The 27,498-nt window shown below is 39.8% G+C and overlaps 1 protein-coding gene across 3 annotated transcripts in view; it reads right to left on the reverse strand.

The window, feature by feature from the left end:
* Positions 1–27,498, reverse strand: part of fkbp5 (FKBP prolyl isomerase 5) — a 64,309-nt gene that overhangs the window by 26,131 nt on the left and 10,680 nt on the right. The window contains exon 1 of one of the 3 annotated variants that reach the window (XM_061932861.1): positions 12,148–12,478. The exons of 1 other annotated variant lie outside the window; for it this stretch is intronic. The gene's annotated coding sequence lies outside the window, so the exon portion shown is untranslated. One more of the 3 variants, XM_061932862.1, reaches the window with a different exon arrangement.

Below are 27,498 nucleotides of genomic sequence, written 5' to 3' on the forward strand. Positions count from 1 at the left end.
CAAAAGGAAATCAACCATTAATAAATCAATCTACTGTAAATTACGGCTTCTTTTTCCCTACACTTTGTGCCCTGCAGCTTTTTTTCCCAGCTGGAGTTTTGTCCTCCAGCCGCCGTTCCTAATCGTATGGATTCTTCATTCATCACTCCATGCAAACGTTTGTAAGTTTTATAGTACACCTAAAAGTTTTTATACTTACTAAACCATCCCGTGTGTGATGTCTTTAAGTGTTTTCATGCATATGTGTATGTGCTATAGTAATGCAATGATGCTAGCGTCGTTCGCAATAGCTAATATGCTAACATGTTTACTAGTGTCTGTGTTAGTATTGTTAACTTACAATGGCATTCTTTTTGTGTTGTTTCAGTTTCACAAATTCCACAGTAAACTCACCAAGACGTCACCCTGGAGTTTGTTTAGCTAATTGGAGAGCTAGCTTCCGCAGCTAGTGGGTCCATGACGATGACTTCGGTTTTGTTTAATCAGCTGTTTTACTGCCATGTTACCGACATCATTTGGAAACAATTCAGGTATGTGAATGCACATTTTTCTTTCTTTGTAAGTAACTCATTACACAAAGTATATATCTGCGGCTTATAGTCCGATACGGCTAATATTTGGAAAAAAATGTTTTTCCTATAGTTTAGTGGGTGCAGCCAATATACCGGTCCGCTCTATAGTCCAGAAAATATGGTAGTAATTTGTGGGGCTTTATGGTTCTGGAAAATCAAAAATGTCAATCGCAGAGCTCCATAATTCACATAGCAAAGTATATACTCCATATGACAAAAGTCAGTACCGTATTTTTCTGAGTATAAGTCGCACCGGAGTATAAGTCGCACCTGCCGAAAATACATAATAAAGAAGGAAAAAAACATTATGCAACTTTCATATTCATAAACTATGAAAAAAACTGCGACTTAGTCCGAAAAATACGGTATGTACTAGGGATGTCACGATAGGAAAATTTCATATCACGGTTATCATTATCGCCGTATTGTTGAACGTGCTCAGAAAGTACTCATACACACGGAAATCTTCTGACCAAGGTAATATTTTATAATAACTAAAATAAATAGACACACTGTTAAAAAAAGCCATTATTTTGTTTGTTCACAGTGCTTCTCATGCTTCACTGAAAAGAGTTTTAGTCTTAGTACTTTAAACTCTGTTTTATTGGCTAAGCTTTTATTGTTTTAAATATTGGTTTGTACTGTAGCACTTTAAAATATATTTAAATGAAATGTGTTTAACAAATAAAATACAAACCCCGTTTCCATATGAGTTGTGAAATTGTGTTAGATGTAAATATAAACGGAATACAATGATTTGCAAATCATTTTCAACCCATATTCAGTTGAATATGCTACAAAGACAACATATTTGATGTTCAAACTGATACTTTTTTTTTGTGCAAATAATCATTAACTTTAGAATTTGATGCCAGCAACACGTGACAAAGAAGTTGGGAAAGGTGGCAATAAAAACTGATAAAGTTGATGAATGCTCATCAAACACTTATTTGGAACATCCCACAGGTGAACAGACAAATTGGGAACAGGTGGGTGCCATGATTGGGTATAAAAGTAGATTCCATGAAACGCTCAGTCATTCACAAACAAGGATGGGGCGAGGGTCACCACTTTGTCAACAAATGCGTGAGCAAATTGTTGAACAGTTTAAGAAAAACCCTTCTTAACCAGCTATTGCAAGGAATTTAGGGATTCCACCATCTACGGTCCGTAATATCATCAAAGGGTTCAGAGAATCTGGAGAAATCACTCCACGTAAACAGCTAAGCCCGTGACTTTCGATCCCTCAGGCTGTACTGCATGAATTAGCGACATCAGTGTGTAAAGGATATCACCACATGGGCTCAGGAACACTTCAGAAACCCACTGTCAGTAACTACAGTTGGTCGCTACATCTGTAAGTGCAAGTTAAAACTCTCCTATGCAAGGCGAAAACCGTTTATCAACAACACCCAGAAACACCGTCGGCTTCGCTGGGCCTGAGCTCATCTAAGATGGACTGATACAAAGTGGAAAACTGTTCTGTGGTCTGACGAGTCCACATTTCAAATTGTTTTTGGAAACTGTGGACGTCGTGTCCTCTGGACCAAAGAGGAAAAGAACCATCCGGATTGTTATAGGCGCAAAGTTGAAAAGCCAGCATCTGTGATGGTATGGGGGTGTATTAGTGCCCAAGACATGGGTAACTTACACATCTGTGAAGGCGCCATTAATGCTGAAAGGTACATACAGCTTTTGGAGCAACATATGTTGCCATCCAAGCAACGTTACCATGGATGCCCCAGCTTATTTCAGCAAGACAATGCCAAGCCACGTGTTACATCAACGTGGCTTCATAGTAAAAGAGTGGGGGTACGAGACTGGCCTGCCTGTAGTCCAGACCTGTCTCCCATTGAAAATGTTTGGCGCATTATGAAGCCTAAAATACCACAACGGAGACCCCCGGACTGTTGAACAACTTAAGCTGTACATCAAGCAAGAATGGGAAAGAATTCCACCTGAAAAGCTTAAAAAATGTGTCTCCCAAACGTTTACTGAGTGTTGTTAAAAGGAAAGGCCATGTAACACAGTGGTGAACTTGCCCTTTCCCAACTACTTTGGCACGTGTTGCAGCCATGAAATTCTAAGTTAATTATTTGCAAAAAAAAAAAAAAGTTTATGAGTTTGAACATCAAATATCTAGTCTTTGTTGTGCATTCAATTGAATATGGGTTGAAAAAAATCATTGTATTCCGTTTATATTTACATCTAACACAATTTCCCAACTCATAAGGAAACGGGGTTTGTATATTATTATCATCTATTATTTTTAGAAGGCTTTGTGGCGCCCTAGCCTATTCAATGCATACTCATCAACATTTGCATTTCACAATATGGGAAATTTCCCTCACAAATCGCTTTTAAATAAATAAGAAATGAAATAAAATATTAAAGGTGTTATACTGGATTTGAACATATATGCATGTCCACACGACACTGTCTTTAACCATTGTGCCATCATCTCTAATGACAGCCAGGTCCTCTAGTTATCTAGTTCAATATAAGGCTTCCTTGTGAGGAACTATAAATACAGCAATTCTGGGTACCTTTACAGCGCTTATAATTGAGAAATGTTTTATGCATATCATTTCTCCATTGATGTTACAGAAAGTATGAGAAAGTGTGAGCTGCTGTTGGCTCTTCTTAGTTGAAGATAAAGGTGTCCTATTTGTCAAGATATTTACACAAAGTTAGAATTTTCCATCATCTTAATGTCCAGCCAACTCTCTCGTGTTGTTATATTGATAGAATTTAGTGATGTGCGGATCGACACTGAAATATCGATACCTCCGATACCAGATCTTTATGCTCTAGCATAGATTCTAAAATCAAAATATCAATACTTCAGTTATTTGTGATCATGTAAATAGATAACAGGAACACAGTGTAAAGTAGGGGTGTAACGATTTGTTTTAGCAACGATTCGATACGATTTAGAACTTGTGGTTGCTGACACGATTCAGGAACGATCTTATTTTTTTAGAACGATACAATCCGAAACGATTAGGTGAATTGAAATCAATTAGCAAAAAAGTTAAACCAGTGTGACTGTGAAATAAATACTGGATACTGCAGGTGATATGAAACCATATTACTGTTTCTTCTAAAAAAAAAAAAATAACGAATATATATTCAAATATTTGAATAAAGTGCAACCAACACTTTATGTTGAATCAACAAGAGGAAACCTTATCTGCTCATTTTCAACATTCAAGAACAATTCAATAAAAGTACAATAACCAACATTTTAACAGGAGATTTAGCTGCTACTTTTCCTTTTGTTTTTCAACATAAATATAATACAATATTAATATAAAAAAATAAGCTGCAACCAACATATTTTCAGAATCATCAGATGTGCAAACAAATATTTTCAGATTAAATGAGCAGGGTTTTGACCTGCCACTACTCTCATTTTAATCAACACGTAACATCTTAACGGAAGTGACAGCGGACAAGTTTGGGCGTCACACGGACCAAACGGTCCAGTGTGTAATGAATTAAGTGTTCAGTCATTATATAACTTTTTTCACTTTTTCCAAAATACTAAAATTATTATGTTCATACACTGTTTCTAACCTTCTGTCTCAACCTGGTGCGTCGGCAAACTTGCTCCGCTGTCACTTCCGTTTCGTCTGTCGCACCATTTGTGGTTTAAAGTTGTGGCATTATATAATTGTGTTGTATGTCTTTGTTGTGGCTTTTGCAATCGTGCTGTAGCTTTAAATTTTTTTGTTGTCCATCCATTAATTAATTTCTACCGCTTCTCTCTTCAGGTTGCGGGGGGCTGGAATCCCAGATATCCCAACAATTATTGATATTGTCTTGTCGCGTTTGTATTTGTTATGAACTTTCTTGACCACCGCAGGTATCAGCCATTTTTGTTTTGATGCCACAGAAGGGCAGAAAAACTTTACATTTAACGTCCTTATAAACTTGATATAAAGTCTGCTGTTCTTAAATTCAATGTTTTCTTTTTTTAGTATTGATAAAATCGATATACCTTTTAAATCGATATCTATATTCCGGAAGGCCAACTTGCCAGGCACAGATCAGTAGTTGAAATTAAAGAATATAAATCGATCTATCAATATATTGTTGTTACAATATATTTGTTACAGCCTTAGTTTAGTGTAAAGTAACAACGGTAAATAATTGAAATCTTGTCTAAATGAAACACGACTGATGGAAACTGCTTTTTATTCCACCTCTGTAATTCCATAACATGAAATTGCAGCGGTACACTGTGCTCAGTTATTCAGTATGACAGTTGTTTACTTAAGAAAATTACTGGCAATTAAAATGAGTCACTAAGTGATTATATATATATATATATATATATATATATATATATACATATATATACATATATATATATATATTATGTGTGTGTGTGTGTGTGTGTGTGTGTGTGTGTGTGTGTGTGTGTGTGTGTGTGTGTGTGTACAGGCCAAAAGTTTGGACACCTTCTCATTCAATGCGTTTTCTTTATTTTCATGACTATTTTACATTGTAGATTGTCACTGAAGGCATCAAAACTATGAATGAACACATGTGGAGTAATGCACTCAACAAAAAAACGTGAAATAACTAAAAACATGTTTTATATTCCAGTTTCTTCAAAATGGCCACCCTTTGCTCTGATTACTGCTTTGCACACTTTTGTCATTCCCTCGATGAGCTTCAAGAGGTAGTCACCTGAAATGGTTTTCAATTCACAGATGTCATAGTTTTGATGCCTTCAGTGACAATCTACAATGTAAATAGTCATGAAAATAAATTATATATAAATATGCGTGCACACGCACTCGCACACACTCACAAATATCCTTTTATTGTAGACTATATGGAGACATTATACAGAGTTAATTATAAATAACATTCAGTGGAGAATAACACTATCATTTGTTTCTCCTTGTGATTTTATATTGTTTGAAGATCATTTCTCAAGAGCAGCAAAACTTGAAATGTACTACATTTTAAATTTTACCAAACACATTAGGTATATTTGCACAAATTGTCGTTATCGGATTGGATTAACCGATACCAGCCTGAATTTCACTTTTTTCCGGATCAGAAAGAAAATCAGTCGCATTGCACATTAATATCTGATTGGTTTGGTCCCATCCAGTAGCCAATACTAGGCAAGCCAAAGTGCTTTACGGAAAATCAAAAAGCAAAAATAAAGATATAAAATCATAAAATTCTATTTAAAATCAGAAAATATCAAACAATCATAATTAATTTAAATATATCAAATACTGTAGATAAAGTACTTTTAGTTGTCATATGCACAATTTAAAAAAAGTGTTTTCAGCTTGGATTTGAACATTGCCAACGCTGAAGAGGCCTGTCTCACATCTTCAGGGAGACTATTCCATATTTTAGGAGCATAAAACTGAAACTCAGTTTCACCATGTTTGGTCCTTGACTCTTAACATGTCAAGAGATGTACTTTGGCACAAAGACTGAAAAGTACTGTACTATTGAATTTTTTTTTTTTAATTCATTTAGTCAACAACTGCTTGATTTAGGGCAAAAATGTTGCATAATATGCTAAAAAAATATAAAATTTCCCAACCCCCCAAAAAACATCTATTTGATCGAGCTGCAATATTCGAAGCCTGATGTGGAAAGGGACAGCTATAATCTTACATGACTAGAATTGTTCCTACTCTCGCTATCTCTGCCAGTGATCAATTAAAGTAAATTGATAATACTGTGGCCAAATGATAAATCGATTAAAGTAAATTGATAATACTGTGGCGCAAATGATAAACATTCAGGAAGGACTCTTTAGAAGAAAAAGGTGTTCAAGTGTCTAACACAACCGACAATCAGCTTAACAAAAAATATGAACAGGGAGGTGACTACACATGACAACATCCAGTCGTTGTGTCAGAGATGAAAGCCAACAAATGATATAAATATAATTTAACACATAAAAAAGGGAACACACTAGTCTTAGCATTAAAAGACAACAAAGCAACTTTGAAAAATAAAAATAGACAAATTAATGCCTAAAGCTCTGAAATAAAGCAGCTGGCTCAAAGTATTTGCAGTGAGGCATGATGGGAACAAGAAAGTAGAGCCGCTACAATGCAATATTAAATGCTCGCAGACTGTAGACAAGAGTCTTCGATTACTTTGGGAAAAGCGTGGTGACATCAATCAAAATCTGTTCAGAAGTAAGGACAGTTTGGGCTTGCTTTAAACTAATAAATGATTAAAAAAAAAAGAACCTTTGTTCATTCTTCCAGAATCCACTTTAAACCACTGTCTTATATTCTTAGAAACTGTAGCACTGATCAAAGCAACGCCTTGGAACTTGGGAGTCCAGTATGAAAGAATCGTAACACATTCATGTACAGCACATGTGCGTTCACTCAGGATTGTATGGATTTTGGAACTAAACAAAAAGTTGACGCTAATAACACAAAGCTACACGCAGGTTGTTCTTTTCTTTTTTTAAATATATATATTGCATCGTCTTGAAAGTAAAAAAAATCAAAGTAGCCACTGCATCCTTTGATGTTTCAGTGTGCAATATAAGGCAAAATTACAGTTTCAGACCTTTGGTGTGACAATAATTTCTTAAGTGGACCTTACTCAATTATAATTGAATACCCCTAAAAGGTTGCAAGGCATTACCACTTCCTCTTGAGACTCAGGATAGACATATACTGTATACTCGAATAGATATAGTCCCATCTTGGTGGGTGTGGGACACTGTGTGAGACAAACTCTGGACAATATGTGTGCATACTATCAAAGGAAGAAATGTGCATGCACATTCGTTTGGTCAGATTCATAAAGTTTGCGAACTCCAGCTCAACTTTTATTAACACATCAAAAGATGCTGAACTCCACAGCCATTTGCCTATAAAAGCCTTGTTGTTTTCACTCAAGCTGATTCCAAAGCCACAGACTCAAAATTATTGTAAAATAAGACCTATTTTAGATTTACGTTATTAATTATTCTTTAAACAATAGAAATTAGATGAGGGGCTGCTTGCTCAAAGTTTCATTTTTTAAACCCAAAAGTATAACAACAACACGATCGGATAACTTCTGTTACCATTAGTAGTTTAACAAAACATTTTTTTCAAACGTGTATGTATTTCCACAATACTAATGTACCACGCATTCCACCCGTTTGCAGCTGGGATAGACTCCAGCACCCTCCGTGGCCCCGTCAGGGACAAGCGGTAGAAAAATGGATTGAAAAATTGCTCGTTCTGGCTTGTCACTCATTGTTATCACACACACACACACACACACACACACACACACACACACACACACACACACACACACACACACACACACACACACACACACACACACACACACACACACACACAAAGCACTCCAAGAGAAGCAACACACAATTTGCAGTCATGTTGTTACCTAAACTCTGCCAAACTGGTATCATGAGCTGACAAGCCATAAAAGAATCATTGAAGTTAACGTGTGTGTGTGTGTGTGTGTGTGTGTGTGTGTGTGTGTGTGTGTGTGTGTGTGTGTGTGTGTGTGTGTGTGTGTGTGTGTGTGTGTGTGTGTGTGTTTGTACATGCTCAAAGCCAGAAAACCGCAGGATTTAATGCTTAACAGTTTGTAAAGTTAGTACCCTCTGGGCAGCCGCTTATTGGTTGCAAACAGCTCCCTTAACTTTGAGGTCTATGAAATGTACAGTTTTAGGCAATTATGTGATTACAGTATGTGGAAGAAATAAAATGGACCAAATTAAAAGAACCTGTATCATCCAGATGCCCATTATTTCACTAACAAGTTTTCTATATGTGCTTCTTGCTCAAGAAAATGAAACTGGCAGTAATTTCCCTTAATATCCTTTGAGCAAATCAGTAGATGTGGTGTTCGTCGGAAGGGCCGTAGGCGCAAATTGGCAACCACTCTTCCGTTAGTCTACTCCAAGGCAGCTGTGGCTACAAATGTAGCTTACCACCATCGAAGTGTGCATGTGGAGTGAATGAATGATGGGTCCTCAGTTCTTTCTGTAAAGCACTTTTGGTGTTGTTGCGTTTGGACCAGATGTTCCTCCAAGGGAATTTAAGTTACTGGTCAATCCCAAGTTCTTTTGATGACACATAAACTGAGTTTAAATTATCAGCAGAACAGAATAGGTATTTTGCAATTCATTTTCAAAGCTTTGAAGAATGGATATACGTAGATATCTATCTTCGTCAGTGTCTAGAAAAAGTGCTATATAAATCTAATCCATTATTATTATTAATATGAATACATAAATGAAATTGAATGTTATGGTTGGCAAGTTAGCCTCACAGTCAGGAGATCAAGAGTTTGAATCTGTTTGGGCATTACTGTGTGGACAAGATAATTATGTCATTGCTCAGAGCTTCATAGAGAGAAGTTTCCCCCGATTACATTCTAACGGTCATCAGCAAGAATTGGATATAATTGGGTACATTTTGGAAATTCAGCATGCAAACTGTACTTTGGTGAAGCAGCGAGAGCAGAGGAGCAGTGACCGTGAGGGAGGTATTCAGCTCCCAAAAAAAACATCTTTCTATTGCTGCCTTACTCTGATTTAGAGACACAATTCTTACAACCGGAAAAACTAGGGATGAATTATATTTTTGTCAAGCCAATGCAGTCAATTTGCTTCTCAAGACCGATATTGATAAACAGTAACTATCTTTTTTTTTTTTTTTTTTTTTTTATTTAACTGTAGTTTGACACCTTTCTTTGCGGTTGGCAGGCGTCCTCATAAGCTTTCAAAACACTGCTGCAGCAATGCTGGCATTTCAGATGGCTGATAAGGTTTGATTCGATGTTTGCAGACTATTTGGTACAAATAGCACACATGTCCAAATTCCTCTTGAACAGTGAAGACGTCCCACACAATCGACGCCTTGTTTGTTTAAAGTGAGCTCAGGGGAAGTTTACAACACGGTTCACAACACAGGTAGGAAAACAAAGCACTGGATTTGCTCGCCCTAACAAGTTATTTTTAACGTTATTTGATGAATTGGTGTGGCATCAGAATTCCTCATATTGCTTGTAAAATTACCTGTCTTGCACCCCTACAAAAAACGGTTTTCAAGAAAAAGCGACCAACATTACTAAGCAGCAATTATCGCTGGACATTCGACAAGTTGCCATACATGGATCTCACCAATTAGTGGAATCTTGTTGATATCTTGTGACGTTCTTGCAACCCAACCATCGACGAGACTAGTGGCATGAAAATGAAAGCAGAAAAGGACAGTGCTGAGGGGAAGAGGCGGATAATATTTACTAAATCAAAGAAAGAAATCATCAAAGAATGACAGAGGCAGTAAGGAGCGTACGACTTGTACAACTTCAAAGTCTGCACCATACTGAAGAAGGCGGAGTCATAACGCCAGCCAAAGACGTTAAAAAGTTGTTTGAAATACATTCTATTTCCATTCAATATTTCTGCACTAATAGGTTGTTATTTTTAAAAGGTATGTAACATTTTAAAATTGTGGTGTTTTTTGAGCTGGGCAAGCAGCGATTAATCCATCTATCCATTTTCTACTGCTTGTCCCTTTCGGGGTCGCGAGTGGGGCTGGAGCCTATCCCAGCTACAATCGGGCGGAAGGCGGGGTACACCCTGGACAAGTCGCCACCTCATTGCATTGCCAACACAGATAGACAGACAACATTCACACACTAGGGCCAATTTAGTGTTGCCAATCAGCCTATTGCCATTCATTTTTAATTTATATTTGATCTGAGAGTGTTTGGAGCTAAGAGCTGTCACGATCTGCCTTCGTCGGAGTAGGACCCCAATGCAGAGAATAAATAAAATAATGCATGGACTGAAGAGCTTACAGATAATAAATGGCAATCAGGTGTGCGCGAAGGTGGCTCTACACCGTAACCTGAAAACCAGCCACTGCAAAAAAAAAAGCAGACAAGCGGCAGCAGAGGTGCCAGATCATGACAAGAGCTCCATTAGAGAACCAATTAAATGTGTAAGTTGAGAAATATAAATATAAATATATATATAGGTCATCTTTAAAAGCACCCCATAAATATGACCAGCATCACATGATACCGATCAAAGAGGCAAAGTTAGATAGATGGCCTGAAAAACCCTTGGGTGTTTCTCGCAAAGACAAGCTGGACAAACAACCTCCGTATGAAATTCAAAATGGAGACGCAGTATGTTCTGAGTATATTTATGAATGTGATCAAACACCTGAATGCAAAAATGGTCTGCAATAACATACAATAAAGTATCTTCAGTCATTTGATGCAAATGATCACCAAAGTACCCATTTGCCTGCAGACTTTTTCCTCAACGTCCTTCTCCTTTGTTTAACACGTTTCACTAATTAGGTGCAAAGATGTGAGACTTGATTAAATCTCAGCTAAGCATAAAGACAAATTGATCCAACCATCGATAGAACCTTAGCGTCAAGTGCATGGTGCGTCATCTTTGTGTTTTGGAAAAGTAAACAGTGAAAGCCATGTCGTGATTTGAGGTGCTGGGACTATAAAACCCCTTTGCAATGTCGGACATGCCATTTGTGGAAAAGAAGCATTGTTATGGTTATAGGTGCACTGAAGTCTAAGTGAAATGAATGCAAGTCAACGCAGTGTCCTTAAAAGAACTGAACTGTGCATGTGTGCGTGCGTGCGTGTGTGTGTTTGTGTTGCTGAACACAATGTTCCTTCTATTCACATGTTCCCCACCGGTGTAAGCTGATGGCTCAGAACACCCTCTCCTTAAAACGATTTCATTGAATTTATCTCACAAATATTCATCTTCTTCAAAGCTGTCATCAAATGATAACTGTGTTGAGTTACCTCCAATAACCTTTTAATTGTCCCACACATAAACACTAGAGCCAATACAGAAAATAGAAGTGAAAATAAATTATTAAAATGAAATAGTGGCAAGAGATGACATAATGTACCTGAACTTAAATGCCTGCAGGGAATGTGAGAACATTTAGCATGTCTAATTTTTAATGGCCAAAGAGCTCAATCACACCTCAGCAGTAATTGTCAATAAATAATAAATATGCTTAAAAAATAAATAAAAAATAATTAATAAATATTTTTCTTAAACTTGGTGAAAAAGTGCAACAAGGAGGATATTTTGGCACATTGATGGTGGAGTTCTTAAACGTTGGCCACAACTTAAAAAAGAAACACATGTAGCTCTTTGATATGGCTTTTATAATTATTACAAAGAATGACTTTCCTAGAAGATGCTAAATCTCCATCCTCTTAGTGTAAATACATGTTTTAATAACAATTCCCAGCAGTTCCAGCTTAACATTACACCCTGCTCTGGTTCAGAATGTTCTACTCCGCTTAGTGGCTTAATTGAACGTGAGGGGGACAATAATAATTCTTTATTATAATGTCATTCTAACATGATTTATACATGAAGTCGTTTAACCATCTGCGATACAGCTTGTTAGTAATTTCCATTTATTCTGACAATTAAATTACATTTAACGATCTGACTATGTCCTTATAATGCATAGTAATAGACTAAGAAACACTTTTCCTAAGTAAGGGACAGCGGAAGAGAATGAATTAAAACACTCACATGTTGTGCTTTCTTGGGGGGGTAAAGAAAGATCCACCTGGCGAACTAAAGGAGCGGCAGTTTTCTGCTGCTTGAAGGCTGCGCGTCGCAGCTCACGTCCCGGGTACGAGATGTTCCTCCGTGTGGGCGTCGCACTTCCGCTTTTCTCGCCCGAGACCGGCGTCCTTTACTCGGCTTGATGACAACAAACGTACCGGTACAGCGATCACATGGAGCGCATACGTCGAAGTGAGTTCGGGGGAGGGACAGAGGCGGGAAAAAAAACGCGTAGAGAGGAGCGGTGGGAGGGATTTTCAGTACGAAATGAAAGGCAGGTCTTGGAAGCCAGCCACAAAGTAACACAATGTTCCGGCTGTACTGTGGCCGCACCGCCGCTGACGAGAACACAGTGTTCCAAATAGACACCCTGACCTGTAACCCGTTCTGTGCCGAGCCTATAGCTGGCTGGTCGGGAACAGGCTGTTCCGCGGCCGGCTGTCCTCCGCCTCCGGTCGGTCAGCTGACAGTTTGGATCTTCCACACCGATATGCAACGTACACGACCAGCTCCGCCGCCGACATGAGTCTGACACCATGGTGTCAAGTCGAGCTGCCCGCAGCCCGAGAAGGAGCGCCTGGGGGCCGGCTTGTTGTTGCGCTGAAGCGCGCTGGTTGTACTCGACGTGTTTACTCCGGGCCGATGGAATCTATACAACTGTCGACATATCAATGCGAGGGATACTACATTATGTGACATGATCGGTATTTTTTGGGAATCGTTGATGTATTTGGATTTTTCTTACATTACAAAGTCGGGAAACAGGAGGGCGTTGTGGGGAAGAGTTATTTAACAGCTTTGGTTTGCTAATGTCAAATGTTAAAATAGATACATTTGGTAATATGTATACAAAGTCTTAGAATGTTGTGTTAAATATGGATACATTGTTTACAAATAAGTTTGTTGACTTTTTTTTCTTGATGGCCTAAAACAGACCTGGGCAAATTAAAGCCCGGGGGCCATGCACATATGCGGCCGTTGAGCTTTTCAATCTGGCCCACCCGACATTCCCAAATAATTGTTTTAGATCAGTGGTTCTTAACCTTGTTGGAGGTACCGAACCCCACCAGTTTCATAAGCACATTCACTGAACCCTTTTTTAGTGAAAAATAAAATGTTTTATTTTTTATTTTTTCAAATTCAAGACAAAGTTATATGTTTTTTTTACTAGTGCACAAAATGAACCGTGCATGAACATCACCTTGTTCAAAGAACAAAACCAACACAGTGCATGAACTCACAACAAATTACACACTTGCAAATGAGATGGAAAATTAGAGGGAACATTGTTTGGGGGTATCCATAATACTTAGACTTCCTCTTTTTTTGTCCTACAAATTTTTACTTTACAGTACAGATACGCCGATAGGGAGAAGTTTTTACACGATTGATTGATTGATTGATTGATTTAAACTTGTATTAGTAGATTGCACAGTACAGTACATATTCCGTACAATTCACCACTAAATTGTAGCACCCGACTAAGTTTTTCAACTTGTTTAAGTCGGGTCCACGTTAATCAATACATGAGTCTGGTGTGTCTTGACCGCTGCGGCAGAGGCTATGCCGAACCCCTGAGGCCGACTCACCGAACCCCTAGGGTTCGATCGAACCCAGGTTAAGAACCACTGTTTTAGATCTTTAAGATGGAAAGTGTAGCTGCCATTATGATGTGCAGTGATGTTTTCTACTGACCGTAAGTCTTCAACTATACTAAGTCTTTCAATGCTTGGAGTCTGCATGATATACTAGTGACTATGGTCATCTAATTAGTTTATTTTGGTTATCTAATTAGTTACTTTGGTCACTATCTCAGATTGTAGGTGGGGGTTTTTTTTACCCTTCGCGTTCATATTTCACTAGGTTTGTTGCATTTTGGTTGTGTTTCGCTTGATTGTAAAATATGTTGTCAATATTCAGTGTTTTATCCTTCATAGTTAATATTGTAAATCCCACATTCTTTATTTTCATGTACATTCTGGGTGTCTCATTCAGTAAAAAAAAAATTCAAATTCCATTGTTTTTTTTAAGGCGGTCTGTCATAACGTTTTTAGCTTTCAATCATTATTGTGAGGGTTTGTATTAGTGTTCCTAAAATTAGATATACCGGCCCCCAGACACTTTTTTCGGCCCCCCGAGTCCAATAATTGCCCAGGCCTGGCCTAAAATCTGTCCTGTGTTCTGATGTGAATTATGCTCAACAAATGAAAGGCAAAATCAATAGATAGATTACATTAAAGATAGATTAAAATGTTCAACTAAAACGTATCAAGTCAATTTCCTTTATTTTTAACCAGGTAAAGACTCATTGAGATTAAAATCTCTTTCAAGAGCGACCTGACAAAGAGAGTGACACAAACAAACTAATTAAAAAATAATAACAATAAATAAACAAAATAATTACAACAAGACAATACAACAAAACAGCAGCAGACTATTTGGTACAAATAACACACACATGAGCTGTTGTGTTATTTTTGACACAACAGGTCAAAAATAATCTAAAACGATATAGTAATAATTCAATTTAAAAGCATGTACATTGCCCAAGAGAACTGGTATCGGTATTGACAATACTGGCCCTGTATTTATTTGAGATTGGATCAATACCAAAATGTGAACTATTGCCCAACCCTACTGTTTATAAGTGATGGGTGAGACAGTTACAGGAGTATACAGGTAAATACATGTATAGTGTTGCCTCAGCACTCTTGTTCACTTACTGCAACATTTGAGTGTCCTAAATTTTTGCTAAAATTATAGATATACTTTTATTTATCCCACAATAGGGAGATTTTGTTGCTGCAGAGCAGGTTTTTACATACAGTAATAGAAGTAAAATGTGCTGAAAAACTAAAACTGAGTAATAAATAATGCATATTGTACACCAACAATTGCACTATGTATAGATAAAACAAAACACATCTTATCACCAAGGAAAAAAGCAGATGACAGTAATAATGTGTTAAGTCTTATGGCTGTGGGTAGAAAAGAACTGCGGTATAGCGCTCCTTCTTGCACTGTGGATGTAACAGTCTAATGCTGAAGGAGCTCCTCAGGGCCTCCACAGTGTTGTGTACGGGGTGAGAGGAATTGGACATCATAGATGTCAAATTGGTCAACATTCTCCTGTCAGCCATCTCCTCAATGTTGTCTAGTGGGAAGCTTAGGACGGAGTCAGCTCTCTCTGCCCGAGCTGCCCCCACCCCAGCAAACAATGGTATAGAACGCCGCAGAAATCACTACAGTCACTACGTTTCTATGCACTAAATTAGTCTGATTTGTCAAATTGTTCGTTTTTTTTGTATTTTCACACCTACTTGTGAAGTCCAAGTGTCCATGTACACTCTCTAATTCAACTATTGGTCATACGCCATGTATTGAGTATGTCATAGTCAGCTCCACATCATACATGTAGTACATAATATACATACATATCTCCAGTGAACAATCCCGTACTCAATGGCAATATTATTATTTCACAAAAAATAAAATAAAATTGAATTAAGAAAATTAAATTAAATTAAACATATTTTAAAAGGGTAATGGGAAGAAGTATAAACTTTTTGAATCCCCCTCTTTTTCAGATAGTTACTTTAACTAGTATCCAGTTTCTTCTGAAACACATTTTATCACATTCCTCTGGATCCACATAACTCAATTTGCCCAGAACAATGTGCTTACAATTCTCAATATATCATCATAAGTAAGTCACATAAGTCATTCATACTCATATTCAAAATAAGCCTAGACCTCACTATACTGAACCAAAATATTAGATTTGTACAATTTCTTAAAATGCTCAATGTTTGAACAGTGTTTGAGCTCATCACTCAGACTGTTCCATATTTTCACCCCACAGACTGAGACACAAAAACTTTTCCTTGTGTTAAGTGCTAAAGCGTGTTTATATTTTGCCATTCCTCTGAGGTTTTATATCCCACATCCCTTTCTATGAATACACTTTGAATATTTGCAGGCAATTGATAACTTCTTGCTTTAAACATGATAAGTCCTGTCAAATATTCTACTAAATCAGCAAATTTTAACAGTTTTGACCCACATTATGGATAATTCTAAGTGTCTGTTTTTGTAAGATTGTTAAGGGATCTATGTTTTATAATTGTTTCCCCAAACTTCTGCACAGTAACTTAAGTAAGCATAATTGAGTGAATAGTAGAGTTGCTGGATGGATTGTCCATCGAGCTCTTGTTGTGCTTTTGCCAGCACTCCAATGCTTCTTGATCATTTCCAATAAATATGTGGCGACTTGTCCAGGGTGTACCCCGCCTTCCGCCCTATTGTAGCTGAGATAGGCTCCAGCGTCCCCCACGATCCCGAAGGGAATAAGCGGTAGAAAATGGATGGATGGATATTTAATATGAATGCAGTTGAGATAGGCTCCAGCACCCCCACCCCCTTGACACCAAAAGGGACAAGCGGTAGAAAATGGATGGATGGGATGTGCTTTCCAATTACATTTTTCATCAATTATTACACCGAGGAATTTACTTTGCTCAACTCACTCAATGTTAATCTCTTCAATCATCATTTTTATTTGTGTATTCATCTTCTTATTTCCAAAAAATAATTTATATTTGTTTTACTTAAATTTAGAGACAACTTGTTCCTTTTGAACCATGTTTGCATTTTCATCATTTCTAAAGTGATTGTATCAATAAGTCTATTCAAGTTACTATCAGAATTTTTTTTCTTTTCGTTTCATCTGCAAATAAGACCAGCTTTGAGCATTTTGAGACATTACACAGATCATTAATGTATAAAATAAAAAACTTTGGACCTAAAACTGATCCCTGCGGAACACCATATGGAATATGAAGACATGAAGAGCAACTGTCATTTAACTTCACAAACTGACGCTTGTTTGTCAAATAAGTTTCGACCCACTGTACCGCACACTGGGGGTTGCAGCAATTTAATTTTTGCGCGGATTAACGTGTTGCTTTTCCAGTTGACTTATGACGTCACACTCGGCATCGCGAATCCTTACAACTTCTTTTAGTTGATGTCCGCTGTAATATTTTACAAATTACAAATATTAATACAAATATTACGTCTTTAATGGCTATGCTGATGTTAAATAGCAGACAGCATCAATAAATTATGTTGGATTGCGCTACGAACATGACGCTACTACCAAGAATGTATAAGGGCGAATGCAGGTCCGATGCAAAGAGACTGGCGGAAGAGAGTTTTCGAAGGAATTCTCGGACGAAGAATCATGGAAGCAAAACTTTTAATTGTTCCTGAGTTCATTCAAAAAGGTCGTTGGATTGATGGAAGGAGTTTTAAATCCGAAGGAAAAGACTGTTTGTGCCCCGACTGATACCTTTCCAGACAAATGTTGCTATTGTTCTGGACTATCTTGCCAGTTGTGCGGAAAGTTAATAAGTTTGGAGTGCATAAATGCAGCATGAAGAAGTTTGTGTACGCTTTATTATTCACCTGTAGTATACCTGCTTCATTATCTTTCATCTCATTCGTATTTCGTTCGGGAGTTTGAATTAAGCCGGCATTTTAGCATATCCTTAGCAAATTCATTAGATAAATCTGTTTCTTTTTTTCTACCATCGATGCATTTCAAAATGTGCCGTTCTTTTAATTTGTTAAGCAAATAAACAGTCTCCTCTTTATCACAATTGTTGCTACGTTTTTATTGAATAGTATCTTCTCCTTGGTTGTATCCCGCACGATAAGAAGGGTCCTCTCCAACTGCACACACACCCCCGAGAGATCTGGTTTCCAACCGCATAATCCTGGTGTAGGTGTGTTAGCACGCTTTTTCAAAAAACAAACACGATCTGATTAAGGTGTTTTAATGGGTTGTCAGAGGCTTATTTAGAGCCAAACTATTTGAGAAATCAGACTAATTTAGTGCATGGACACATGACCCACACACCCGTAATGACCTCAGTCTCCTCAAGAAGTGTAGGCGACTTTGACCCTTTTTCTACAGAGCGTGTGAATTATGATTCATGTCTATTGTTGAGGTAAACACACATGTATTAAAATGCGTCCACTGTTGTTCGATCCCTGGATGTTCACCGGTGTCCACAAACAAAGAAAAAGGGGTTGCGACTTGGGATGTCCGATTATGGCTTTTTGCCGATATCCGATATTCCGATAATGTCCAACTCTTTAATTACCGATACCGATATCAACCGATCCCGATATCAACCGATATATACAGTCGTGGAATTAACACATTATTATGCCTAATTTGGACAACCAGGTATTGTGAAGATAAGGTACTTTTAAAAAAAATTAATAAAATAAAATAAGATAAATAAATTAAAAACATTTTCTTGAATAAAAAAGAAAGTAAAACAATATAAAAACAGTTACATTGAAACTAATAATTAATGAAAATTAGTAAAATTAACTGTTAAAGGTTAGTACTATTAGTGGACCAGCAGCACGCACAATCATGTGTGCTTACGGACTATATCCCTTGCAGACTGTATTGATATATAATGTAAGAACCAGAATATTAATAACAGAAAGAAACAACCCTTTTGTGTGAATGAGGGAGGAACGTTTTTTGGGTTAGTGCACTAATTGTAAGTGCATCTTGTGTTTTTTATGTTGATTTAATTAAAAAAAACAAAAAAAAAAACAATACCGATAATAAAAAAAACAATACCGATAGTTTCCGATATTACATTTTAACGCATTTATCGTCCGATAATATCGACAGGTCGATATTATCGGACATCTCTAGTTGCTACACCATCTTTGCTAATAAATTGTAGTGGTTTATTTCATGCACATACAAAGTTACACGAGAGTTCAATATAAAAGGGAAAAGGAAGAGGCAAGGTATATTTCCTCTTACCCCTTTTTCTTATCACAGCAACTATTAATATGTTTGCTTACATTCTGTGTTCAGGAACAAGATAAAAGTCTCCAATGAAAGTAAAAGTGACATACAATGTTTATTTATACGTTTCATTCATAATTTATATGTATTTCACTTTTTTTGTATCCATCCACTACCGCTAGTCCGTAAAACTTAAAAAAAAATCATCTATAAAATGTATTTCATGGCAATATTTTGGGGTGATTATTGGATTTACATTATTTCTTATGGGCAAAATCTTTGTACAAACAAAAACAGCCCACAAAGCATCAGTCTCAAAAGAAGAATGATCTAGCACTGAAAGAAGGATCCAGGTGGAACTAAACAGAACTACTTAACAAGAAACAGGTGTGCTGACACACATCAGCAGACTAATTAGGAGCCTTTGTTTGCTTACTTACTAATAAAAGACAAGTTGTCTTGTATGTTCACTATTTTATTTAAGGACAAACTTGCAATAAGAAACATATGTTTAATGTACTGTAAGATTTTTTGTTAAAATAAAGCCAATAATGCCATTTTTTTGTGGTCCCCTTTATTTAGAAAAATACCGAAAAGTATCGAAATACATTTTGGTACCGGTACTAAAATATTGGTATCAGGACAACACTTGTTTGAATGATGGAACATGAAACTTGCGGCGCTCCTTTAATGAGCCTATGCTCCAAGTGTTGCGGACGCTGGCTTGTAAAGCGACAGCATCGCTGCAGTAGAAAAAACAAACACAACGTGGCCGGTAAGGCACCAGGAAAAAAAAGACAAAAACTTTTGACAAAAGTTTTGACAGATAAGCAGAAGAGACGTACAACGAAGGTTGGCTGTGGCCGTGTAAAAGCAGCTGAGCAGACCAGAGAAGAATTCTCACAAGTATTAAAGTAAATGCTCTGCCAGATATCAAAACGAATGAAAAAAAGATTGGTTTCCAGCAAAAAAGGATCTTTTTTCATGCAGGGCAAAATAGCTGGTTCTTGAGCAGTTGTTATTCCAATCTACTTTTGTAATTATTATATTTTAAATACTGCTGTCATATAGTTGTATATATTGTATCTGCTGATGTATTTCAGTTGTTGGTGTAAAAAAAAAAAAAAAAAAAAAAAGGTCGATACAGCTATACAGCAAAATCCCTAATATCGGCGCGGATAAAGTTAAAAGTTAAAGTTAAAGTACCAATGATTGTCACACACACTAGGTGTGGTGAAATTAACCTCTGCATTTGACCCATCCCATTGTTCACCCCCTGGGAGGTGAGGGGAGCAGTGAGCAGCAGCGGTGGCCACGCCCGGGAATCATATTGGTGATTTAACCCCCAATTCCAACCCTTGATGCTGAGTGCCAAGCAGGGATGTAATGGGTCCCATTTTTATAGTCTTTGGTATAACGGCCCGGCGCTGATTGTTTGGTTTAATCTAGTTTAATCTGTACGACTGTAGTAGTAGTACGTTTGGCCCATATAGCCATTTTTATGCTTCAAAAGCTTAATTTAGGGAAAACATGTTGCAGAATATGCTCATGAACAAAACAAAAATCTGCAATGAGGTGAAACTGCACTATTCAAAGCGCAATGTGTCGAGGGACGACTATATTCCCACTTGACTATAATTTTTGCCTACTCTACATAACTCTGCCAGTGTACAATTGAAGTAAACAGATCATACTGTGACGCAAGCGATAAATGTTCAGGGAGGCTGTTCAGCTAACACAACTGGATGGACAACTGACTAAAAGCTTAAAAAACACATAATATGAACAGGCAGGTGATGACACATTACACCATCGAGTGTCATTGTGTCAGGAGATGAAAGACATAAAATGACAAAGCAACTTTGGAAAAAAAAACTCTGAACTAAAGCAGCTGGCTCATTATTATTCGCAGCGAGGCACGATGGGAACACGGAAGTATAGGGATGGGTCGTGGTTAGGGCCTTCCATGGCAGCTCCTGCCATCAGTGTGTGAATGGGTGAATGTGGAAGTAGTGTCAAAGCGTTGAGTACCTTGAAGGTAGAAAAGCGCTATACAAGTATAACGCATTTACCAACATAATATAATATCGAAGCATATTCGCATAACGTACAAAGGACGTTAGAAAAAGCGTGGCGACGCTATTCAAAATCAGCCAATGAAATCGATTTTCATCTGCAGAGAAGTTGGCTTGCGCTAAACTAAGAAAAGCTGAAATTGTTGTTCATTCTTCCAGATTTTACTGCCCAAACCACTGTGTTTTATATTATTTGAAACTGGCGCTGATCAAAAGCGGAAATGTGAAATGCCATGGAACTTGGAGTCGAGTATGAAAGATGTAAAAGAGTCAACACATTCATGTACAGCACAGCATCGCGCAGGAGCGTTCAATCGGGATTGTATGCTGCTCCGAGTCCTTACCTGTGCAAACACAAATTTAAAAAACAATTCAAAATTGTACCCAAACAGGGACAAGTGGTAGAAATTGGATGGATGGATGTATTAACTCAATACAAATAGTATTGAGTCAAAAGGTAGTTATGCAGTATTTTGTTACATTTGATATTCATATGGGCGAGTCCAGGGTGTCCATATGGCCGCAGACAATTTTTTAATGGCAGGTGGCACATTCTAAAAATACTATAAAAAAAATAAAAAAAAGTGAAATAAAAGAGAAAACAGCTAATGTAACATAAAGTTGAAATGTTGACGCCAGTAACACTAATCTTACATGTAGGTTGTTTTTTTTCTTTAAAAAAAATGTATATATTGCATCAGTGTGTGGAAAGTGTCCACACCTTCCAGTCTCTTGGCATCCTTATCTCTGACAACATCTCCTGGTCAGATAACAGTACTGCCATCACGAAGAAGGCTCAGCAGCGGCTGCACTTCCTGAGAGTCCTCAAGAAGTACAACTTGGACTCCAACCTGCTGTTGACCTTCTACCGCTCATCCATTGAGAGCCTGCTGACATACAGCATGGTACGGCAGCTGCACCGCTGCAGACAGGGAGAGGCTCCAGAGAGTGGTAAAGGCAGCACAGTGGATCATCGGCTGCCTTCTCCCCTCCCTGACAGACATTTACACCTTCCGCTGCCTCAGCAGAGCTACCAACATTATCAAGGACAGCTCCCACCCTGACTTTGACCTGTTTGACCTGTTGCCCTCATGAAGGCGCTACAGGGTCATCAGGTCTAAGACAAACAGACTCAAGAACAGTTTTTTCCCTAAAGCCATAACCACGGTGATCTCTCATAGGCACTGATTTTATAGTTTAGCACCTCTCTGTGTGCAAATTTTACTTTCCACCCACAGTCTGAATGCTTCTGTATATATGTACCGGTATACAGTAAAATATTTAATATTTAAACAACACATTCAGAACATTCGTTCTCAGGACTGAACTGTGCACCTTACCTCCTTTTGCACTATTTTTATTTTATTTCCTTTTTTTTCTTTCCGTTTTGCATATTTGTAGACTGTCGCACTGATACTGGAGTTGCTTTTAATCTCATTGTACCTGTGTATAGTGACAATAAAAGGCATTCTATTCTAGTTTTAAAAAGTGACAAAAATCAAGGTGGCCTCTGCGTCCTTTGATGTTTAAGAAAATGTTTGGACACCCCTGGGCTCGTCTGATGTAATTTAAGGCAATATGAGGATCAGACCTTAAAGTTAAAAAGTTAAAGTACCAATGATTGTCACACACACACTAGGTGTGGCGAGATTATTCTCTGCATTTGACCCATCACCCTTGATCACCCCCTGGGAGGTGAGGGGAGCAGTGGGCAGCAGCGGTGGCCGCGCCCGGGAATCATTTTGGTGATTTAACCCCCAATTCCAACCCTTGATGCTGAGTGCCAAGCAGGGAGGTAATGGGTCCCATTTTTATAGTCTTTGGTATGACTCGGCCGGGGTTTGAACTCACAACCTACCGATCTCAGGGCGGACACTCTAACCACTAGGCCACTGAGTAGGTGACTCACTGACGTCACACTTGCTTCACGCTGCTGCAAACCTTTTCTCTCCTTACAAGCCGCCACCTTCCTCTTATTATTTTGCACATTGCATATTTTGTAGATTGCGGTCCGCGGTAAATCTCGGATATATCAAAGTACATCCACTTAGCAGACATGCTGCCTCCGTTCCAGATAGTCCCGTACACATCCCGTGCATTACTAGCCAATAGTGCAAATAATAGGCTATATATATCCATTCATACTGCAATGACCTGCTGTTCTTCGCGTATTATTGCTGTCCATTGTTCCCATAGTTATGAACACACCGCGTCTTAAAGGGGATTGGCGGAGAATGAGGAAGTGTTAGAATTGGCCCGGTTATTAGCATTGGATTGGCATTAAAAGTTAAAAAGAGCTTCGGACTTTGCGTGACTTCTTTTGGAGGCTACAATATATTATATTACATAGACTTGTTTAAACATAAAAAAAAAAACGTATTAGGTGTGGCGGCTTTTATTTTGCCGTGGCAGGCTGCCATGATCAGTTATATATAAGGTAAACCCTTACGTCAAAACATGGTTTTCATACTGCTGGTAGATGTCGCTATGGCTTAGAAGTAGAAAGAGGAGATTGATGATCACAGCGCAAGGCTTCATAATATAGTATGTAGCAAAAAAGTACAAAGCCCTTATAGGTGGAATTAAAAAAAGAAAGACATTACAGTGATCCAGCAACAATTTGTGCTGAAAAATGAACAAGAAAACATTAACCAAAAATTAGGTAACAGGACTTGCTGAGATGTAAATACCCCCCACACCATCAAAGTTGAAATATTGCTGAATATACAGAAAAATGTATTTTCCAGTAGACAGTAGTAACCCATGTGACGTATGGAATATTAGATATTTTTCAGAGGGGGTAATGTGTCAGGGTAGTAGAACAGAGTAAAAATGCACAGGGACACAAATAAGTGAGAAGAGTTTTTTTTAAAGAAAATAAACCTCAAGTATAGTTGCGATAAGGAGTTAATTTTATCAATCAATCAAGGTTTATTTGTATAGCACCTTACAACATCACAATGGTGCACAAAGTGCTTTACAGGACAAATAAGTTAAAAGCAAGTAAAATCACACATATTAAAACAGTAATAATAAACTAAATATGGCAATTGTTTGTTAAAAGCCAATTAAACAACCATGTTTTTAGTTGAGATTTAAAGACTTTTAGCTCCTTGATGGCTTGCAACTCAGGTGAGAGGGAGTTCCATAACTTGGGTGTGGTTGCAGAAAATGAACGATCACCCCATTTTTAACTCTAGTCCTTGGTACTTCCAGAGATGTGTGTAAAGATGAGCGCAGATCCCTTGCTGGGTGGCGAACAGTTAAAATATCAGCCAAGTATGCTGGTGCCAGAGCATTGATGGCCTTACAAACAAAAAGAAGGATTTAAAAATGTATTCTAAAACATACTGGGAGCCAATGGAGAGCAAAGAGAATCGGGGTAATATGGGCATGTTTTGAAGCACGAGTGAGGAGTTGAGCAGCCGCATTTTCGATTAACTGGAGCTTGTGGAGGAGTGACAGATTTAGTCCATTATAGAAGGCATTACAGTAGTCCAGTCTAGAGCTGATGAAGATATGGCGGATCATCAAAACTACTAAGCAAAATTATAACAGACATGCACTCATGTCACATGATGATGAGGGAGTTGGAGACAGAGGGATGCTTCAAGCTGACAACTAAAAATTGTTTTTTAAAAACATACCTAAAAATGGCAGAGGGATTCTCTCCCGTAGATTCGATTTTTTTCATTAGTGATGAAGATGACGTGCAGGAAACCGACAATGCGTGTCCTTGACCATATGTAGACAACTGTATGCGTTTAGAGAAAACAATAGCCAAAACTAATGTTTTGGCCATTGTCATAATTACTTTCTTCATCTAAGACTTCCAACACAAATTTAGGAACACACATTAAGGTGAATATAGTTCATGAAATGTTTTACTGCACATAACCATTACCAACTGTTCTGTGAGGAATTCGCATGGCTGCAGTTTTTTGGGGCCCCAACATGCAGGAACCAGCAGATGATGAACAGGTAAGTGTTACGCCTTCGAGGCATTGTGATGCCGGAGGTCGTCTTTTCAAGATGCAGAGGGATGTCAGGAAGCGGCTTGCAGGTGAGAATAAATGATTTATTCTGAATGCAGAACAAAATGCTGCGCGGTGCACCACGGCACGGAAAACAAGAGGGTAGCAAAGATGCTAATATCAAAAAATGTAAACTATGAGCGAAACTAGGAGCGTAACTTGTTGCGTAGGAGCAAACAAAACCAACAGACCGAATGAGGCCAGCGCGTAAACTAAATAGCCCTCTGATTAGTGCCCGGGCAACAGGTGCGCGTCCGGGACACTAACCAGAGGCAGGTGACTCTAATTTGCCGTCATGGCAACAGAAACAAACTCAAGAGGTGCTGAAAAACACAAGTGACTTGAAAACAAAAACAAAAATATGATCCGGGCAGCGGATCATAACAGTACCCCCCCCTTAAGGGACAGATTCCAGATGTCCCCTGGCAAAACTAAAACCCCCCCGACTATAACAAAGTTCAAGAGTCAAGGGAGGGTGGAGGGAGGATTTGGCGGAGGGTCGCCAGGCCACGTGTCCCCGAATCCACCGGGGACGAGTCAGGTGGCGGCGGCGAATGGAACGCCGCTGCCGGAGGCGAGGCGGGCGACCACGGAAAGGCCACATTCGTGGCTGCCGAGAAGGTGGGCGTGAGTGGCGCCAGAAGTTCAGCAGCCGGAGAGTTCTGAGACTACGTCTCGGGTGTCGCTGCTGTTTGCGCCACTGGCGTCCATACACAAACCTCCGTGAGCGCCGCTTGCGCAGCCAGACCACTCGAGGTCGCTGAGACGACGATGAGGGCGAGAGAGCAGACGTCGCCGTGGAAGCAGGAGGAGTCGTCGTCGCCGTGGAAACAGGAAGCGTCGTCGTCGCCGTGGAAACAGGAAGCGTCGTCGTCGCCGTGGAAACAGGAAGCGTCGTCGTCGCCGTGGAAACGGGAAGCGTCGTCGCCGTGGAAGCAGGAAGCGTCGTCGCCGTGGAAACAGGAAGCGTTGTCGTCGCCGTGGAAACAGGAAGCGTCGTCGTCGCCGTGGAAACAGGAAGCGTCGTCGTCGCCGTGGAAACAGGAAGCGTCGTCGTCGCCGTGGAAACAGGAAGCGTCGTCGTCGCCGTGGAAACAGGAAGCGTCGTCGCCGTGGAAGCAGGAAGCGTCGTCGCCGTAGAAACAGGAAGCGTCGTCGCCGTCGGCGTGGGCGGAGCAGGCGGCTCGTCTGTCGGCGTGGGCGGAGTCAGAGGCGGAGCAGGCGGCTCGTCTGTCGGCGTGGGCGGAGCCAGAGGCGGAGCAGGCGGCTCGTCTGCCGGCGTGGGCGGAGCAGGCGTCCGGGCTGTCGACGTGGACGGAGCAGGCGTCCGGGCTGTCGACGTGGGCGGAGCAGGCGGCCCGTCTGCCGGCGTGAGCGGAGCAGGCGTCCGGGCTGTCGACGTGGGCGGAGCAGGCGGCTCGTCTGCCGGCGTGGGCGGAGCAGGTGCTGGTGTGGGAACCAGACTTGGAGCAGGTGCTGGTGTGGGAACCAGACTTGGAGCAGGTGCTGGTGTGGGAACCAGACTTGGAGCAGGTGCTGGGTGTGACTTTGGCGGAGGTGGCCTGGCCGGGGGTTGCGGCTTAGCACGCCGAAGGACTGGTGGTGGTGGCCGGGCAGGAGGTTGCGGCTTAGCATGCCGAAAAACCGGTGGTGGCGGCCGGGCAGGGGGTTGCGGCTTAGCATGCCGGAGGACTGGTGGCGGCGGCCGGGCAGGAGGTTGCGGCTTAGCATGCCGAAAAACCGGTGGTGGCGGCCGGGCAGGGGGTTGCGGCTTAGCATGCCGGAGGACTGGTGGCGGAGGCCGGCATGGAGGTTTGGGTTTGGCTGGGCGCAGCTGTGCCTGCCCACTAGCAAAGCACCCAGTACTAGCCCCCCCCTCAAGAAGCGGATCCCAGACGCGTCTTGTGCAGTCTGGAACAGTCTTTAGGGGTGGGAGGGAGGAGGTGAGGAGGGGGGTAGGCTCCTCCCCTTTTGATTGTCCAAAACCTCTATTCTGCTCTTCAATAGCATGCGGAGTGTCCTTTGCCGCTTGGGATTGTTCCTCAAGTTTTAGTTCAATCAGTACCTTCCGGTACCACTCATCCACCCAAGCAGGACTGTACTTCTCGAGGGGTGTCTCGGAAGATGACTGGGCTGGAACAGGAAGAGGAGAAGGCAGAGCAGCATGTGGCACAGCAGACAGAGGAGTGGGTGGAGCTTGAGCCTTAGGGGGTGGGGCCAAAGTAATTGGGGGCTGAGCTTGAAAGTCAGAAGGTGAGTGGGACTGACTAGACCTAGAATTAACAAAAATGTCCTGATAGTATTTAATTGTTGAATTAAAGTCATTTGGAGGTGGCTGACAGAAAGAGTTGACTGAATTTAAAAA

Source organism: Nerophis lumbriciformis, linkage group LG38 (assembly GCF_033978685.3).
Source record: "Nerophis lumbriciformis linkage group LG38, RoL_Nlum_v2.1, whole genome shotgun sequence".
NCBI classification, from domain to species: Eukaryota; Metazoa; Chordata; class Actinopteri; order Syngnathiformes; family Syngnathidae; genus Nerophis; species Nerophis lumbriciformis.